Source organism: Lucilia sericata, unplaced genomic scaffold (genome assembly GCF_015586225.1).
Source record: "Lucilia sericata isolate MDLA Ls3-8-SP2 unplaced genomic scaffold, ASM1558622v1 Contig001113F_arrow, whole genome shotgun sequence".
NCBI classification, from domain to species: domain Eukaryota; kingdom Metazoa; phylum Arthropoda; class Insecta; order Diptera; family Calliphoridae; genus Lucilia; species Lucilia sericata.
The window spans coordinates 92,501-113,128 of record NW_023995085.1 but is presented as its reverse complement, the minus strand read 5'-3'; the positions used below and the strand labels follow the sequence as shown (position 1 = coordinate 113,128).

Genomic DNA, 20,628 nt, shown 5'->3' with positions numbered 1-20,628 from the left:
AAGTTTGTTAGTTATTTATTTAGTTAGTTTAGTTAGTTAGTTAGTTAGTTAGTTAGTTAGTTAGTTAGTTAGTTAGTTAGTAAGTTAGTAGTTAGTTAGTTAGTTGTTTGTTGTTTGTTTGTTTGTTAGTTAGTTAGTTAGTTAGTTAGTTAGTTAGTAGTTAGTTAGTTAGTTAGTTAGTTAGTAGTTAGTTAGTTAGTAGTTAGTTAGTTAGTTAGTTAGTTAGTTAGTTAGTTAGTTAGTTAGTTAGTTAGTTAGTTAGTTAGTTAGTTAGTTAGTTAGTTAGTTAGTTAGTTAGTTAGTTAGTTAGTAGTTAGTTAGTTAGTTAGTTAGTTAGTAGTTAGTTAGTTAGTTAGTTAGTTAGTTAGTTAGTTAGTTAGTTAGTTAGTTAGTAGTAGTTAGTTAGTTAGTTAGTAGTTAGTTAGTTAGTTAGTTAGTTAGTTAGTTAGTTAGTTAGTTAGTTAGTTAGTTAGTAGTTAGTTAGTTAGTAGTTAGTTAGTTAGTTAGTTAGTTAGTTAGTTAGTAGTTAGTTAGTTAGTTAGTTAGTTAGTTAGTAGTTAGTTAGTTAGTTAGTTAGTTAGTTAGTTAGTTAGTTAGTTAGTTAGTTAGTTAGTTAGTTAGTAGTTAGTTAGTTAGTTAGTTAGTTAGTTAGTTAGTTAGTTAGTTAGTTAGTTAGTTAGTTAGTTAGTTAGTTAGTTAGTTAGTTAGTTAGTTAGTTAGTTAGTTAGTTAGTTAGTAGTTAGTTAGTTAGTTAGTTAGTTAGTTAGTTAGTAGTTAGTTAGTTAGTTAGTTAGTTAGTTAGTTAGTTAGTTAGTTAGTTAGTTAGTTAGTTAGTTAGTTAGTTAGTTAGTTAGTTAGTTAGTTAGTTAGTTAGTTAGTTAGTTAGTTAGTTAGTTAGTAGTTAGTTAGTTAGTTAGTTAGTTAGTTAGTTAGTTAGTTAGTTAGTTAGTTAGTTAGTTAGTTAGTAGTTAGTTAGTTAGTTAGTTAGTTAGTTAGTTAGTTAGTTAGTTAGTTAGTTAGTTAGTTAGTTAGTAGTAGTTAGTTAGTTAGTTAGTTAGTTAGTTAGTAGTTAGTTAGTTAGTTAGTTAGTTAGTTAGTTAGTTAGTTAGTTAGTTAGTTAGTTAGTTAGTTAGTTAGTTAGTTAGTTAGTTAGTTAGTTAGTTAGTTAGTTAGTTAGTTAGTAGTTAGTTAGTTAGTTAGTTAGTTAGTTAGTTAGTTAGTTAGTAGTTAGTTAGTTAGTTAGTTAGTTAGTTAGTTAGTTAGTTAGTTAGTTAGTTAGTTAGTTAGTTAGTTAGTTAGTTAGTTAGTTAGTAGTTAGTTAGTTAGTTAGTTAGTAGTTAGTTAGTTAGTTAGTTAGTTAGTTAGTTAGTTAGTTAGTTAGTTAGTTAGTTAGTTAGTTAGTTAGTTAGTTAGTTAGTTAGTAGTTAGTTAGTAGTTAGTTAGTTAGTTAGTTAGTTAGTTAGTAGTAGTTAGTTAGTTAGTTAGTTAGTTAGTTAGTTAGTAGTTAGTTAGTTAGTTAGTTAGTTAGTTAGTTAGTTAGTTAGTTAGTTAGTTAGTTAGTTAGTTAGTTAGTTAGTTAGTTAGTAGTTAGTTAGTTAGTTAGTTAGTTAGTTAGTAGTTAGTTAGTTAGTTAGTTAGTAGTTAGTTAGTTAGTAGTTAGTTAGTTAGTTAGTTAGTTAGTTAGTTAGTTAGTTAGTTAGTTAGTTAGTTAGTTAGTTAGTTAGTTAGTTAGTTAGTAGTTAGTTAGTTAGTTAGTTAGTAGTTAGTTAGTTAGTTAGTTAGTTAGTTAGTTAGTTAGTTAGTTAGTTAGTTAGTTAGTTAGTTAGTTAGTTAGTTAGTTAGTTAGTTAGTAGTTAGTACTGAAACGGCGTTGGAGATATTAAGAGCAGATTTTATTCTGACAAGATCATGTGCCTGCTCGTTTTCATAATAGTCCATATGCGCATTGAGCCAAGCAATGGTACTGTCAGACAGGCAACCCAGCCTTAACAGATCCTTATTGCATTGCCTAAATAATAGGGAGCTGGTAGTATAAGAGATTAGTTAGAAAAGAGCTGCTTGAATATCGATAAAAATTCCTTTGTTACCCCGAGTATTAAGATCACATAGTACCATAGAACCCATCTTCTTCACAGAAGACATCAGAACTAACACCGCACTTGTGGTAGTATATTCGCTCGGTCGGTTACACCTACACCACTCGCTTTTATAAGGAAATCTTTCAAAGTCCGTAGTCGGATGGTTGTTTCAAACTTGAAGGTAGTAGCTTAAGTTTCTGTATGTTCTTGATCTCCAACTTTCGGATGTCTTTCTGACTCCTACTACTAGCTCGTTCTTTTTCCAATTGATCGCCAAGCTTGGCTTCAGATTGGGAAGGTGGTTTTGTCAAGTGTTTTGAGAGTAGTGGAGTGCTGTGACAGTCGTTCAAACTACCTGACTCACTGACCAAAGTCTCTTGGCTAGAGGTCAGAAGGTATTTTTCTTTTCCATATTTTGGCCCCACGAGTGTGCGCGTAAGGAGGAGGATTATCCTTGCAGCATTAGACTTTGTTTTATTTTACAAAAGACATATGACAATTAACTAAAGTAAAGAAATTTATTGTAATGTTGAATAGAAACTTTTGTTATTTAAAGCTTGCGAAAATACACGATCAAAATGGGTTAACATTTTATTGGTATTAAAAACAATGTTGCGACGGCACGAATTAGAATGGTTTGGCAAAAACTTAAATTTTTCTAGGCAAATAACAATTGGTAATTTTATGTAGTAAAAATTATTCATGACCAAGGCTTAGCAGTTTAATTCACGAAATTACATACATAAATGAATATGCATTTACATATATTGGCATTATTTTAAAATCGTTATAAATAGTAAGAGCCATAAAGCTAGGCATTTCCTAACGAATTGGTAGCGCTAAATAAAGCTTTCATATTTATTAAGTAAAATCTTGTGCACTTATGCAAAAGAGTTTTAACTGACATCAAAGCATGTAATTGCATTGGGTTCGGCTGATCGTTGACAACTTTTTAGTAGGAATACCTCCAACAACAAAGCGTATAAGTGTACTAAATATGAGAAAAAGAATATTTTTTTGAAAAGGGACTTAGTTCCTCAAAGAAAATGCTGCAGAGTTTCACTGTCCTCTCTACATGCTTTACATTCGTATGAATTCGCACGTTCTGTTTTGTACCATCATATTAATCACAGACTTTCTCATTTTGAGCTATTACATTCGCTCTTTCATTGCCGACTACTACCGAGTGGCCTGATTCCAATATGATGTAAAACTTACCTCTTGGAGAGTGTTTGGTTGGAGCTTTCTTACAATCTAATACTGTCTTAGATCTAACTTTACGAACTGATAACACCCTTATTGCTTTCTGGCTGTGGGTAAATATGTAAAGCCCTGTGTGCGCCATTCTTATATAATTTACGTTATTTCCCCGACTTCTGCCTGGAAGTTAGTGTTGTGATTCCGTAAACGGTGGTATATTTCTGTTTCTGGGTCTTCAATATAGAACTCCAGGTCCACTTTGTCCCCCCATTTAGAGCCATCCGTTCCAACATCCTACGAATATTTGCTCTAATGTTCCGCTTGACCAAGACATTCTATCTGGAATCTGTGTTTCAAAGTTTCCGACATATTCTGTGTGTGGTAAGCGATCGGGCATGTCCGAGAATTGTGTATAGACTTCCAATGTGTCCAGTATACATTGATGACGATTGATCCTATTACCACTTTTGGCCAGTTCGCCAAAAGTTATGAGCTGTAAGTGCCACCTCATATCTTATATATGTTTCAATGGGTGGAATATCTAGCAACGTTTCCAGAGACTTGGTAGGCGTAGTACTCATTACACAACTTTTTCCATTAATCAGCTCAAAATTATGGAACTTCTGAGACCCAAAACAACTTTATCAATAGAGAATACCTTGAATATATAGAAAAATTGGATTCTTTAGCTTATTCCGTTTTGTCCTTACAGTGCTATATATAGAAAGAAAGATGGACGGACATGAATATATCGGAAACTAGATGAAGTTGAATAGAGAATATTGAAAATTGAAAATGTATGGAAAATTTCTATTCGCTAATTCCTCCCGTTTAGTACCTACAATGAGTTTTACAAACAGGTACATGGACGGATATGACTAGATCGTTTTCTAATCTAAGAAATAGGCTTCTATTTTTAAAACAAGAATTCAACATTTTGCAATTTACGAATAGTAGATTTGTTAAAAAGATCTAATATGCAATCACCAATTCTCACCTCAAATATTTAAAAATATTAAAAACAAGTTGGAAATTATAGTCGGGCGAGGCCGAAATAATAAAGCATTTAAATTGAATTTTACCTTGACATAATTATGATCTTAAAAGCTCGTCTACGGTACCATAAAAGATCATGTGCCAAATTTCATTGAATTATCTCCAAAATTGCGACTTGTAGTTTGATTACAAGGTTTACAAGCCCTATTGGGGGGTTCAGTTGTATGGGGGCTAGGTGAAATAATGGACCGATGTTAACCATTTTCAATAGGCTTCGTCTACGGTACTATAAAAGATCATGTACCAAATTTCATTGAATTATGTTAAAAATTGCGACCTGTAGTTTGATTACAAGGTTTACATGGACGGACGGACGGACGGACGGACAGACGGACGGACGGACATAGTTAAATCGACTCAGAAAATGATTCTGAGCCGATTGGTAAACTTTAAGGTGGGTATAGGTCCAATATTATTGTGCGTTACAAACATCAGCATAAACCCAATATACCCTCCCCACTGAAGTGGTGTAGGGTATAAACACATTAATAGTTATTAGCTCATTAAACTGATCTCCTAACCTTGACCCGACATCACACTGAACACAATTACTTTTTTTCAATTGCCAAATATAAATAAACCTTGCGTGTTAAGAGATCTCTCACAAGATCAAAATTTATTTTAAAAATTAATTACTTTATTTGTACTGTCACAACAGCAGCTAAAAAGTACTTAATTATCCTTAAAAATATCCTTGCATGTCAAATACTTTAGAAACACCTCAACAGAAATGTTTTCAAACAGGTACTGCTTGCTGCAAACAACAACAGTAACTAAATAACATTAACCCTTTTTAATATAACATTTCTTCTTATATATCCTTACAATTCCTTCAAATTATTTAATAAGGACTCACAAAAAACACTTTTGCACTTTCACTATTTTTTTTAACAAGTTCCTTCAAGATATTCTGGTAAAAAAATTTTATTGACAAATGACCTTAGAATTGAAAATATTTTCTTAAATATTTAAGAAACCATAATAAGAGTACTACACCGTAGTAGAACTGACAAGAACATATTAAACCAACAACAAATACATTACCTTTCTCTTCAACAGGAACACAATTTTGTGTTTCCAATGAAAATTTTTTGGCAATTAAATGCTGGCGCCTCCATTCAACAATGGTCAAGACAATGGCGCAATTGTTATGCATTGTCTAGGCCAGACGGTCATCTAACAAATGACCTTCTGTACAATAGCTCAACATGACACCTTTTTTAGCTAACAATCTCTATCTGTAGCTATCTCCATCTCTGTCTTTCTTAGTTTAGCTCGTGCAGGCACTTGTTTCTCTAACTGTCCAATAAGTCAAAATTTGTTTGACAGGCACAAGACCATAAATTTTCAGTAATTACCTTAAATAGTACGTTTAAAAGTCATAAAAATTTCTGTGTACAACGAAAACATTTTCACTAATGTTCAAATTGCTAGAAGGAGAGAGAGAGAGAGTAAGCTATTAAGGTAATATGTGTGAAGAAGAAAAATTGAATTTTGAGAAATATTACACAAAATCTTAGGAATTTTAGCGAGTCTTTATCAACAAAACCTTAAAAAATGTAGTTATCAAAAACTCTGCGTGTTACCGTAAAATTTACACAAAAATTTTAATTATTCATAAGAAATGCAAGAAAAAAGTAAGAAGTTTCAGTAGATGTTAGACATACATAAATAATTTGGAGAAAATTGTACTATTTTGTTACAAAATACAATTAAAAGTTTGAGAAAAGATTCATTTAGTTTTCAGTATCAGTTATGTAAAATGAATCGGTATATTTTATTCTTTAAAATAGAATCAAACTAAAGTATTGAATATAAAAGAAATAAAACGACCTATAGATTTTTTCTCCGAAACGACTCGAGGCGTGTTTTTTTGGTACGTTATCGTGGTAGTTTACTGCACTCCAATCTGACAAGAAGATTCGAAGAGACTTGGTTTTAACAAGATCTCATCGCTCGTCAGATATAGTATTAGATCCAACCCCCGTTGGATATAGTGTAATTGATAAGGATTCTATTTGTCTTGGCTGGGGCAGGGCATTCGAAGTGATCATCTCTTCTCGTCATTGAAAGTTAGTTAGTTAGTTAGTTAGTTAGTTAGTTAGTAGTTAGTTAGTTAGTTAGTTAGTTAGTTAGTTAGTTAGTTAGTTAGTTAGTTAGTTAGTTAGTTAGTTAGTTAGTTAGTTAGTTAGTTAGTTAGTTAGTTAGTTAGTTAGTTAGTTAGTTAGTTAGTTAGTTAGTTAGTTAGTTAGTTAGTTAGTTAGTTAGTTAGTTAGTTAGTTAGTTAGTTAGTTAGTAGTTAGTTAGTTAGTTAGTTAGTTAGTTAGTTAGTTAGTTAGTTAGTTAGTTAGTTAGTTAGTTAGTTAGTTAGTTAGTTAGTTAGTTAGTTAGTTAGTTAGTTAGTTAGTTAGTTAGTTAGTTAGTTAGTTAGTTAGTTAGTTAGTTAGTTAGTTAGTTAGTTAGTTAGTTAGTTAGTTAGTTAGTTAGTTAGTTAGTTAGTTAGTTAGTTAGTTAGTTAGTTAGTTAGTTAGTTAGTTAGTTAGTTAGTTAGTTAGTTAGTTAGTTAGTTAGTTAGTTAGTTAGTTAGTTAGTTAGTTAGTTAGTTAGTTAGTTAGTTAGTTAGTAGTTAGTTAGTTAGTTAGTTAGTTAGTTAGTTAGTTAGTTAGTTAGTTAGTTAGTTAGTTAGTTAGTTAGTTAGTTAGTTAGTTAGTTAGTTAGTTAGTTAGTTAGTTAGTTAGTTAGTTAGTTAGTTAGTTAGTTAGTTAGTTAGTTAGTTAGTTAGTTAGTTAGTTAGTTAGTTAGTTAGTTAGTTAGTTAGTTAGTTAGTTAGTTAGTTAGTTAGTTAATTAGTTAGTTAGTTAGTTAGTTAGTTAGTTAGTTAGTTAGTTAGTTAGTTAGTTAGTTAGTTAGTTAGTTAGTTAGTTAGTTAGTAGTTAGTTAGTTAGTTAGTTAGTTAGTTAGTTAGTTAGTTAGTTAGTTAGTTAGTTAGTTAGTTAGTTAGTTAGTTAGTTAGTTAGTTAGTTAGTTAGTTAGTTAGTTAGTTAGTTAGTTAGTTAGTTAGTTAGTTAGTTAGTAGTTAGTTAGTTAGTTAGTTAGTTAGTTAGTTAGTTAGTTAGTTAGTTAGTTAGTTAGTTAGGACGACGCAGCTTTCTCTATGTATCCACTACACCTAGACTCTGAACTTTCCAGTAAAATCCGATGAGTGGTAATATTGTCAGATAGTTGTGAAGAAAGAAGTCTTGGAATACTCGCATAGTCATTTTCTTAATCTTCAATATTCAGACTCTGTAAACATGGAGGGGGCCAATGTGAAATATAGTATTCAGTGCGTCTAGCTTTAATGCAATTGTTATGCCAATGTAGGCTGATATTTGAACTGTCGATAGTTGGTCTAGTTAAATTCCACCACACTATAGATCTATTCGTAAGAATAGGACCTACTAATTCCGTGTACATCTATTTAACTATGGTAATTCCCAATTATATTCCATTCATCTTGCTACAAATGTAGTTGGCTGCCGTTGTCTTTTTAGCTCTGTGCTGAGTGTTAATTTTCCATGATAAGTCCAGAATAATACCTTGATAGGCATTGCCAGATAAATCAATTTCTCAATTCCACGGCAATTTGAAGCTAACGACCTTGGTCTTTGTTGTAAAAAGTACCACTGCAGTTACAGCTTAATACCAGTTTCAGCACTGATTCTTTTTCTATTAGAATATTACTAATAAATCCAAAAAACATATCTTTTTACATAACCTTTGCAAAAATAATATATTTATATGATAGAGAATTTGTCTATTTATAAGTTCTCTGTTTAATTTCATTCTATTTTAATTTTACAAAATTGTACTCTTAAGCTAAACAATGGGACAGGTATACCAAAAAAACAATCAATATGTAGAGAATTTGTTTTTGGTTTTTTCTACTTTTTTTGTGATTTATGAGGTTCTACGTTAAACGGCAAACACAGAATAAAAAAATTAATAAAATCACAAATGTGTGTGATTTTTAAGCGCCTTTAATTTATGACATGACATTATTTTTATGACTCAGTGCACCGCATATATAGAGATATATTCATATAAATGTTAAAATTAAAATACACGTTTAATGCTAATGAAACTCGTAAAGTCAATTGGTCATGCAGTCAAATTCAATTGAAAATTTTATAATTTATTTTTTTTTTTTTTTAATAAAAATAGTAAAATACATAGAATAATAGTATACGCACAATTGGGACGAACAACGAATTTTTCGGAACGAATATACGTCGTCAGATATAGAACACACTTGGGTATATGAAAATGTACACAATCATTGCGTATGACGAAATTCGTCGTACGTAACGAAGTATGCGATAGGTTTATTTCTATTTCTTACGCAGACGAACGACGAATTAATTGGGGAAAATTGTTTTAAAACCAATTCCGGTAGTCCGAATTTGTTGAAATTTGGCGGTTGTGAGTACAGCTAATGATAATACAATATTATATTCGAAAATTCGAAGTTATGTTTGAAAAATTTTTTATGCTCTTAAAACAATCTCTGGGTCATAAAAACTAAAAATAAAATTTTCGAAAATTCGAACATAAGTTCGAAAAATTTTTAAAGCCATTAATACCAGTTCTCGTGGCCCGAATTGTCTGAAATTTGGCAGTCTGGAGTACACTTGATGACACTACAATGCTATGTTGGAACATTTAAAATTAAGTTCGAAAATTCGAAGTAATGTTCGAAAAAATTTCGAATCTTTTAAAATAATCTCAAACTTGGGGATATTCACAAAAATATAATTTTAGTTCCATTCGACGAATTTACGCAACGAATTGTTGTCGACTAGTTCGTCGTGCTATACGAAATTCGTCGTTCGTTATATTGTATGTATACCATAATGAATAAAACTAAGCTGACGTTTTTAAAATATTTTTAAAAAACTTGTACTGGGCAAGAAAGCTGCTATAGCTTTTTTGTTAAGAGAAAAGCTTGAGCGAGTGATAGGTTCAATCTCTGTTAAAATTAAGTTTTGATATATTCTTTATATCGAAAAAGAATCTATTAAGATAATATTTTTACATTATCTCATGATTCTTTCTATATCGAGAAAAAAATCTTTCCAGATTTTCCATTAACAGAGAAAGATTCTAACGCTAGCTCAAGATTTTCTCTATAAAGAGAAAGAATCTATCGCTAATAGAAGATTTTCTCTATACTGAGAAAGAATCTGTCGCTAGCTCCAGATTTTCTCCATGCATTGAAGGAATTGATCTCTAGCTAAAGATTTTCTCTAAAGAATCTATCGTTAGCCCAAGATTTTCTCTATATAAAGAGAATCCATGGCCAATTCAAGATTTGAATATTGAATTTTTCTTTCTTCCTTAAATCAATTTCGTGTTTACGCTCAACAAAAAAACTCATTATAAAAATCATAAATCCCAAATACAGGTACATACTTACCTGTATTCTAAATATTCCACACTAATGTCATTTCCTAAAAGTATTTAGGTTAAAATGAAAGAAAAATCCAATAGGATATAACTAAGCAAAAACAAAAGTTATAATAATAAACATTTGTTATTGTTTTTTTTTTTTTTCTTTAATGTGTTGACCTCTCATTGACCTCATGCCGTGTGTTACGTGGTAATTGCATGTTAAAGTGTCAAAAAGTAGCTTAAGTCCAAACTAGACATGTCCGTCATTCTAACAACTAACTTTCTGAACAGTTTGATGGCTTATGACTTAAATGTTCACTCGAATAGAAAAACTACCCGCACTTTAGTTTGTAAATAGAACTGGAAATAAATTTGCTCAGACTGGTAAAAACCTTAAGTGCATTACAAATATATAGTTTACAAAACCAAAACTGTTGTATAAATATATTTATTTTACGTGCAATTAGAATTTTGTTTAAGAAATTTATGAGTGCGTTCGTTTTGGTTCATTTCAGTTTAGTGTTTTTGTTTTTCCTGCAAAGGAAAACAAAATCCATTAAAGCGCACACAATATTGGCGACAACATTCCGGCTCACTTGCTGTGTTTTGAAAACCCTGGCGGGGAGGTTGAAATTGTGTTTGGTTGTTTTAGCTGTGTCTTTGTATTTTTCAAGAAATTCTCTACTCATAATTTCATATTTTATCACCAGATTTTTTTTTTTGTTATTTACAAACTGAACGAAATATATAAAAAAATCACAACAAGTTTTCAATTTAAAAATAAATTATTATTTGTTAAGATTTTTTTTGAAATAATTTTATAATGATTCTGTAAACTTAATGGAATTTAATCGTTTAATAAGAGTTTTATTGTTTTCTTTATGTTCAATTATCGCTTATAAAAAGGAAGTGCTTTAGTTTCTAGATAAAGAATAAATTTTTTTTATTTTTTTTTTAAATATTCTTTTACATACATTTGTATTATCAGTTTTAAATGTGTTAATCACATTTATTAATAATTATGTACATATGTTGGTTATTTGTAGGAAAAGTTCAAGATTTAAAATTAATTAATAAAATGATCAAGATCAAAAGTAATTTAAGAGAAAATTAATTATTATATTATATATTATCTATATACAGAGAATAGCTCTAAATTTTCTATATACAGAGAAAGAATCTATCCGTAGCTCAAGATTTACTCTATACGGAGAAACAATAGATCGCTAGCCCCAAATTTTTTCTTTACAGAGAAATAATCGATTAAGGTTTTCTCAATAAGAGAAAGTATCGATCGTTAGTTGAAGATTTTCTCTTTATAGAGAAAGAATACATCGCTAGCTCAAGATTTACAGATTACAAGAATCCATCGTTAGCTCCAGATTTTCTCTATACAGAGAAATAAGTCATCGCCAGCCCAATATTTTGTCTTTACAGCGTAATAATCCTATGCCAGCTCAAGATTTTCTTGAAAGTATCGATCGCTAGCTGAAGATTTTCTCTTTATAGAGAAAGAATACATTGCTAGCTCAAGATTTTTAGAGCAAGAATCTATCGTTAGCTTAAGATTTTCTCTATATAGAGAAATAAGTCATCACCAGCCCAATATTTCCTATTTACAGCGTAATAATCCAATGCCAGCTCAAGATTTTCTTTATACAGAGAAAAATCTATAGTTTGCTCAAGATTTTCCCTATAGAGAGATAGAATCGATCACCAGATCAAGATATCTCTGTACAGATAATGAATTCATTTCTAGCTTAAGATTTTCTCTATACCGAGAAAGAATCGATCGCTAGTTCAAAACAGAATCGATCGCTAGCTCAACATTATTTCTATACTGATAAGAAATGCATTTCTAGCTCAAGATTTTCTCTATATCGAGAAAGAATTGATCGCTAGCTCAAAACAGAATCGATCACTAGATCAACATTTTCTCTACACAAATAACGAGTTCATTGCCACCTCTTTTTCTCTATACTGAGAAATAATCGATCGCTAGCTCAAAATATATCTCTAAACAGAGAAAGAATTGATCTCTAGAGTTTCTCTATACAGATAAAGAATTCTTTGCTAGCTCAAGATTTTCTCCATACCGAGAAAGAATTGATCGCTAGTTCAAAACGAAATCGATCGCTAGCTCAACTTTTTCTCTATACATGTAAAGTATCGATCGCTAGCTTAAGATTTTTCTCTACACAGATAAAGAATCCATTGCTAACTACTGAGAAATAATCGATCGCCAGCTCGAGATATCTCTAAACAGACAAAGAATTGATCGCTAGAGTTTCTCAATACAGATAAAGTATTCATTGTTAGATCAAGATTTTCTCCATACCAGGAAAGAATCGATCGCTAGCTCAACATTTTCTCTACACAGATAAGGAATTCATTGCCACCTCTACATTTTCTATTCTTCTATTCATTCTTTCTCTGTAAAATCCATCATCAGCTCATGACATTCTCCGTACAGAGAAAAAATACAACGATATTTAATAATGTTCTCTATACAGATAAATAATCAATCATTTGCTCAATATTTTCTCTATTACAGAGAAAGAATCCATTGCCAGTTCAAGATTCTTATGATAGCGATAGATTCTTTCTCTGTATAGAGAAAATCTTGATGTAGAGATATGTAGATTCATCGGTATTGGACAAGAAGATACCGGTAACAGACAAAGTTAAATACTTGGGTGTAATCCTCAACCAGAAATTAAAATGGAAACACCACATAGAGAATAGGATCAACAAGGCACATCGATGCTGGGCGATATGTAGCAGAACTATAGGCATGAAATGGGGTCTTAGTCCTACTATGACAAATTGGCTTTATAAAAGTGTAATTAGACCAATTCTAGTTTATGCTTCAATAATCTGATGGACTGCTTTGGACAAAAAGTGTAATATCATACTATTACTAGGAGTTCAGCGTACATGCTGCTTGGGTATAAGTGGTGCCCTGTGTACTACTTTAACCAAAGCTCTGGAAACGTTGCTAGATATTCCACCCATTGAACCTTATTTAAGATATGAGGCGGTGCTAACAGCCAAACGGCTCTTAACTTTAGGCGAACTGGCCAAAAGCATTTATGGGACACGTCATCAATGTATACTGGACACATTGGAAGGTTATATATCGGAAACTTTGAAACGCTGATCCCAGATAGAATGTCTTGGTCAAGCAGAAAACTAGAGCAAATACCAGTAGAAATCCGTTGTTACACGGATGGCTCTAAATTGGGGGATAAAGTGGGCCTGGGGTTCTATATTGAAGACCCAGAAACAGAAATATACCACTGTTTACCTAATCATAACACAAGCTTCCAGGCTGAAGTCCTAGCAATAACGGAATGTCTAAATTGGATTAGAATAAATATGGCGCCCACGGCCCTTAATATATTTACCGACAGCCAGAAGGCAATTAGGGCGATATCAGTCGATAGAATTAAATCTAAGACTATATTGGAATGTAAGAAAGCTTTAACGGAATACTCTCCCAGAGGTAAGGTTTACATCATATGGGTACTAGGTCACTCGCCCTTTCGTTGCCGACTACTCCCGAGTTTAAAGGGAAGTGAGCTCGAGGTAGTTAACCTGACATATGCAAAACCATTCGACGCAACAAAAGCTGAATTAAAAATATGTGTGAGAGAATGCCATAAGGCCTCTTGAAATAATGAAACGGTGGTTAGAACCTTACAGATCCTATGGGGTGACCCTGATGAGAACAAGACGAGAAATCTCCTCAAAATGAGCAAGTCTGAAGTTAGTATGATGGTACGTATTCTGAGTGGATACACAGGATTAAGAGCACTCGCGGATTCAGACGAATGTAGAGCATGTGGAGATGACAGTGAAACTCTGGAGCACTTTCTTTGCCACTGTCAGGCATTCGTCGAAGTTAGATCCAAGTATCTTGGAAGTGATGTTATTCCGGAAATAACATTCCTGACTAACACTGTTTGGAAAATTCTTAGGAATTACGTCCAGAAAACTGAGTTTCTGAACATTAAAAAATAATGAAAAGGAGCGCACAACAGTCCCGATAGTGGCCTAGGTGTATTTCTTCGGATTTGATGTACCATACATCCTCCTATCAATCTAACCTAACCTAAGAGATAGATTCTATGTCTGTAGAGAAATTTGAATTATTTGAGACGTATTTTGGTAGTTTCACACCCACAACTCTTAAGCTGAATTCTATGCGAGTCATTAATATTCAAAAACCTATTACAACATGACATTTGATATACGTTTTGGAATGTAATCAACTGTTTATTTTCTTATAATCACAACAAGTCCACTACTGTATTTAAGAATCTAATATGACTTTGAAATGAAATTCATATGTGGTTATCAATCAAAAAACGTACATTCATACATACATATAAATCTCGTGACCAAGAAAAAAACAAACAATACATTTATAAATATTTCAATTTTATGGATATAATTCTATTAAAAAAAAAGAAACATATTAATCGTATCAATTACAATTAATTATATTTTCTCACATAAACACTTACATATTTATACGCTTTTTTATTGAAATAAGAAAAAACTAAAACCTAAGAAAAGTTAACAACAAAAGCCATTTTTATAATACCCTGCAGTTTGGGGTGCTTGTCCCCTTTTAAGGTTATACAACTAGAACATGTAACTGTGCTTAATCAAAGTTGATGAATGAAAAATTTACTTTTCTTAATATTACTAAGGGACACTAAAGTGACGATTACCTTCCCTCTGCCTTACTTGTAATCAGTTATATAATGATAGCCTTACACTGTAGCTTATAACTGTTTATCTAATTAACGATTAACTTCTGTGCTGCCTTGTTGCGATTGATTTCTCTCTGCTTTATAAAAAAATATGACCGTTAACAAAAACATTTGCAAGGAGGCAACACTGAAGGTGAATGAATGAAAACTTTACTTTTATTAATATTACTAAGGGACACTAAAGTGGCGATCAACTTCCCTCTGCCTTACTTGTAATCAGTTATATAACGATAGACTTTCACCGTATGTTATTTAACATTTGCTCAACCTTGTTAGTAATAACCTAGGGAACGTTTAAATTCTCCCTATTTTATAAAAAAGATTCCCCTTAATAAAAACTTTTGAAAGGAGACTACTTTGACTCCTTTTAAAACCACTGGGCATGATGTATGTATGTATTTTTTTCCTCCTTTATTTTCTTTTTTACTTTTAAGCCTCTATGACGCCAAGGCACTTAAGAGCTTTATTTCCTCTCATTATGAAACGTAGTGTATGTGTAGCAGGCTACGCTAAAGAATGAAAAGTGAACACCATCAATATTGCCAGTAAACAAGCCCTTCTTTTCAGTTTTTGACACCAGCACATTAACATCAACACACTGACTGACTGGCTCTTACTTTCGGCCAAGACGTTAAAACACATCATTCCCTCATTTCTTCGCTCAACACTTTTCCATAAGGGTCACTCCATCAGCTTAGAGCATGTATGCGCCAGACCGGCTTTTATTTTCAATACATTTTTTCTACAACGATCCATCTATCCGTCCATCCATCCACAACCATGAAACACACTAAAAAATATTATTATACATACATAAGTAAATACACAAATGTATGTTTGTGTCTTTGTAGGAATTTGTTAAACCGCGTGCCGAAAAGTTGTCACTACAGTGTGGTCATTTGAATGCAACCGACCGACATTAAGACACTGAATCAAGAAACTAAAACAACATACAAGCGGCTAAGATCAAACGGGGCGAAAAAAAAGCGCGAGTAAAAAACGCCACTAAATATTTTTTTCTTTTCGTGTGTGTGTGTGTTTTTTCTCCGGTTTCAAAACTACCTTTGGGAAACAAATATCTCTAGAGTAGAGGCGAAATTTTGTTTTAGGCGTTGAGATGAACTTATTTAGGGGGGGTTCGAGTAGGGGGAAGAGAAACTTAAAAATAATTTGAACAGGTTTTTTCAAGTAAAGAAAATTTCATTAGTTTTTTTTTTTGTTGTTTATTTATGTTTGTTATTAAAATAATAAATTTTATTAATGTAGAGTAAAATTACAAAACTTACAAATAGTTTAATAAAAAAAACCAGGCAGTTTTTTTTTGAGCGAAAATTTATAGATAGCGATAGGTTATATGAAGAGAGAAAATTTTGAGCTTGCCATGGATTCGTTCTCTTTGTAGAGAAAATTTTGAGCTAGCAAAGGAGGTTTTCTGTGAATAGGTAAGATCTTGAGCTTGGAATGGAGTCTTTCTATGTATAGAGACGACTTTAAGCTAACGTTATAACTACATATGCATATGATCTTAACCAAACGATAGATGTATAGAGAAGATCTTGAGCTAGCGATAGAGTCTTTCTCTGTATCAATCTTGTGATCTTGAGCTAGCGATAGAGTCTTTCTCTGTATAGAGAAGATCTTGAGCTAGCGATAGAGTCTTTCTCTGTATAGAGAATATCTTGAGCTAGCGATAGAGTCTTTCTCTGTATAGAGAATATCTTGAGCTAGCGATAGAGTCTTTCTCTGTATAGAGAATATCTTGAGCTAGCGATAGAGTCTTTCTCTGTATAGAGAAGATCTTGATCTAGCGATAGAGTCTTTCTCTGTATAGAGAAGATCTTGAGTTAGCGGTAGAGTCTTTCTCTGTATAGAGAAGATCTTGAGTTAGCGGTAGAGTCTTTCTCTGTATAGAGAAGATCTTGAGCTAGCGACAGAGTCTTTCTCTGTATAGAGAAGATCTTGAGCTAGCGATAGAGTCTTTCTCTGTATAGAGAAGATCTTGAGCTAGCGATAGAGTCTTTCTCTGTATAGAGAAGATCTTGAGCTAGCGATAGAGTCTTTCTCTGTATAGAGAAGATCTTGAGCTAGCGGTAGAGTCTTTCTCTGTATCAATCTTGAGATCTTGAGCTAGCGATAGAGTCTTTCTCTGTATAGAGAAGATCTTGAGCTAGCGATAGAGTCTTTCTCTGTATAGAGAAGATCTTGAGCTAGCGATAGAGTCTTTCTCTGTATAGAGAAAATCATGAGCTAGCGATAGAGTTTTTCTCTGTATAGAGAAGATCTTGAGCTAGCGATAGAGTCTTTCTCTGTATAGAGAAAATCATGAGCTAGCGATAGAGTCTTTCTCTGTATAGAGAAGATCTTGAGCTAGCGATGGAATTTTTCTCTGTATAGATAAAATATTGAGCTAACGATGGAGTATTCTCTATATAGAGAAGATCTTGAGCTAGCGATGGAGTGTTTCTCTGTATAAAGAAAATATTGATCGAACAATGGATTCTTTCTCTGTATAGAAAAGATCTTGATCTAGTGATGGAGTCTTTCTCTATATAGAGAAGATCTTGAGCTAGCAATGAAAATTACAAAACTTACAAATAGTTTAATAAAAAAAACCAGGCAGTTTTTTTTTGAGCGAAAATTTATAGATAGCGATAGGTTATATGAAGAGAGAAAATTTTGAGCTTGCCATGGATTCGTTCTCTTTGTAGAGAAAATTTTGAGCTAGCAAAGGAGGTTTTCTGTGAATAGGTAAGATCTTGAGCTTTGAATGGAGTCTTTCTATGTATAGAGACGACTTTAAGCTAACGTTATAACTACATATGCATATGATCTTAACCAAACGATAGATGTATAGAGAAGATCTTGAGCTAGCGATAGAGTCTTTCTCTGTATCAATCTTGTGATCTTGAGCTAGCGATAGAGTCTTTCTCTGTATAGAGAAGATCTTGAGCTAGCGATAGAGTCTTTCTCTGTATAGAGAATATCTTGAGCTAGCGATAGAGTCTTTCTCTGTATAGAGAATATCTTGAGCTAGCGATAGAGTCTTTCTCTGTATAGAGAATATCTTGAGCTAGCGATAGAGTCTTTCTCTGTATAGAGAAGATCTTGATCTAGCGATAGAGTCTTTCTCTGTATAGAGAAGATCTTGAGTTAGCGGTAGAGTCTTTCTCTGTATAGAGAAGATCTTGAGTTAGCGGTAGAGTCTTTCTCTGTATAGAGAAGATCTTGAGCTAGCGACAGAGTCTTTCTCTGTATAGAGAAGATCTTGAGCTAGCGATAGAGTCTTTCTCTGTATAGAGAAGATCTTGAGCTAGCGATAGAGTCTTTCTCTGTATAGAGAAGATCTTGAGCTAGCGATAGAGTCTTTCTCTGTATAGAGAAGATCTTGAGCTAGCGATAGAGTCTTTCTCTGTATAGAGAAGATCTTGAGCTAGCGGTAGAGTCTTTCTCTGTATCAATCTTGAGATCTTGAGCTAGCGATAGAGTCTTTCTCTGTATAGAGAAGATCTTGAGCTAGCGATAGAGTCTTTCTCTGTATAGAGAAGATCTTGAGCTAGCGATAGAGTCTTTCTCTGTATAGAGAAAATCATGAGCTAGCGATAGAGTTTTTCTCTGTATAGAGAAGATCTTGAGCTAGCGATAGAGTCTTTCTCTGTATAGAGAAAATCATGAGCTAGCGATAGAGTCTTTCTCTGTATAGAGAAGATCTTGAGCTAGCGATGGAATTTTTCTCTGTATAGATAAAATATTGAGCTAACGATGGAGTATTCTCTATATAGAGAAGATCTTGAGCTAGCGATGGAGTGTTTCTCTGTATAAAGAAAATATTGATCGAACAATGGATTCTTTCTCTGTATAGAAAAGATCTTGATCTAGTGATGGAGTCTTTCTCTATATAGAGAAGATCTTGAGCTAGCAATGAAGCTTTTCTCTGTATGGAGAAGATATTGAGTTTCCGATGGAGACTTTCTCTGTGTAGAGAAAATCTTGAGCTAGCAGTGGAGTCTTTCTCTGTATAGAGAATATTTTGAGCTAACAATGGGGTCTTTCTTTGTAAAGAGAAGATCTTGGCTTAGCGATGCCATCATTCTCTGTTTAGAGAAAATCTTTATGTATCTATGGAGTCTTTCTCTGTAAAGAAGGTCTTGAGCTAGCGATGGAGTCTTTCTCTGTATAGAGAAGACCTTTAGTTTGTGATGGAGACTTTCTCTGTATAGAGAAAATCTTGAGCCAGCAGTAGTGTCTTTCTCTGTATATAGAAGATCTTAAGCTATATAGATAACATCTTGAGCTTGCGATGAAGTTTTTCTCTGTATAGAGAAGATCTTAAGTTTGCGATAGAGATCTTGAGCTAGAAATTGATTCTTTCTTTGTATAGTGATTAATTCTTTCTTTCTCTCTTAAGAAAAATATTTTGAACTATCGATAGATCGATGGATTCTTGTCCCTTCTAGAGAAAATCTGTATCTCCATAGCTCTGCATGTTGATTTTTATCTATAACGAATTTTTTTTCACTGTTCTTATTGCAACTCTCAATTACTCAATACTTTTTTATGAAGTTGCAAAGTATAAATATAAAGAAACTGCTACCGTAAAGTTGGTATAAATAACAAAAGTTATTTTGTACAAATTCATTTAATTAAATACCTCAATTATGTTTTATATTTCATGTGTAATAAAAAAATGTGGTAACCGCCCTAACTGATCACACTTGTCATAATTATCGCAAACATAAATTTATTATAGCGATAGACTCGAAACATTTAAATATTATCAAGAAATTTCTAAGACTCTGGCATAATTGTGATAAGAAACTATTTTATTATAAAGAAATTCACAGGCATCCAACAAAGTGCGTTTAAATAAAAACAATATTTATCAAGTTTGTAGCTTAAGTCTTTTGTTTTTAGAACACCACAGCTGACTTACTGGTAAGCTAAGTGTTTATCTATTTCCACAGTTACACTGAAAAGTAAAAATAACGAAAAAAAACTTCTTAAGGAAAATACTTGAAAATTAATTAGAATTATATAATTTATATGTTTTCCTTATCCACAAATGAGTAAGTACTCGTATTAAAGGAAAATAAAAACAATTGTTACATATATGAGTACACATAATACTTCATTTCCGCCATCATATATACATACATACATACTTACTCACTTACGTTATTTCTTTGTATAATAAACACTTGTATGTTACGCTTTTTTAACAAACATTCAAAGACTCAGTCAGCAAGAAAAGTACTTGATAAAAAAAGGCCACAGCAAAAAAAAAACGAAACAAATGTTTGTCAGAGGGAAAACACTTTCGTCTTTATATTACTATGTATGTTGTTTTATTATTGTACTTTTTTTTGTTGCTGCTTCAAAAACCATTGATTGTGACAATGTTTAATGTACGAATATATGAAAATTTCAGTTGTTGGTTACAAAATTATCAGCTGCTTATTTAAATTTTTATGCGATTATGCTTAAGACAATGTTATTTTTTCTGTTTTTTTTTTTTTCTATTTCAAGTTTGTTTTTGTCTTGTAATATGTTAATTACTTTTTCTTATCCATTATTACTTTCATTGCTTATGAAGGTAAATTTCTGATAAATTACTTTTTGTTTATTATAAAGAATTGGGTAACTATTGTGATAATTAGGAAATTAAGAAGCTTTTTAAATGATAATGTGTGCTGTTATCGTCGCCTGGAGAGTTTAAGGTAATTTTGAAATTTTATATTAGTGAGATAAGAGGACTTATCTTCTCCTACGCAAACTGTTAAGGAAAGTTTTGAATAAAATTTTATGTGGCCCAAAATAGGAAGTAATAGGTTCTCTCTCTCTCTCTCTTTCTTTTTATAAAAGAACTTTAGTTAGGAAAGGAATTTTTCCATAAAAAGAATATCGAATTATCGAACTAACGATAAATTCTTCCTCTGAATAGAGAATTCTGGGGATAGCTTTATTTCTTTTATTTATATAGTAGTAGAACTTCATAATGAGAATCTTAAAACGAAATTCTTAGTCATCGCTATGATGAGATCTAGATTTTCAAAAAAGATAGACAGATAGATAGATAGATAGATAGA

The 20,628-nt window shown here is 32.1% G+C and overlaps 1 protein-coding gene across 3 annotated transcripts in view; it reads left to right on the top strand.

Moving 5' to 3' along the window:
- Nucleotides 1-20,628, top strand: part of LOC119610081 (GATA-binding factor A) — a 76,609-nt gene that overhangs the window by 25,934 nt on the left and 30,047 nt on the right. The window lies entirely within an intron of this gene.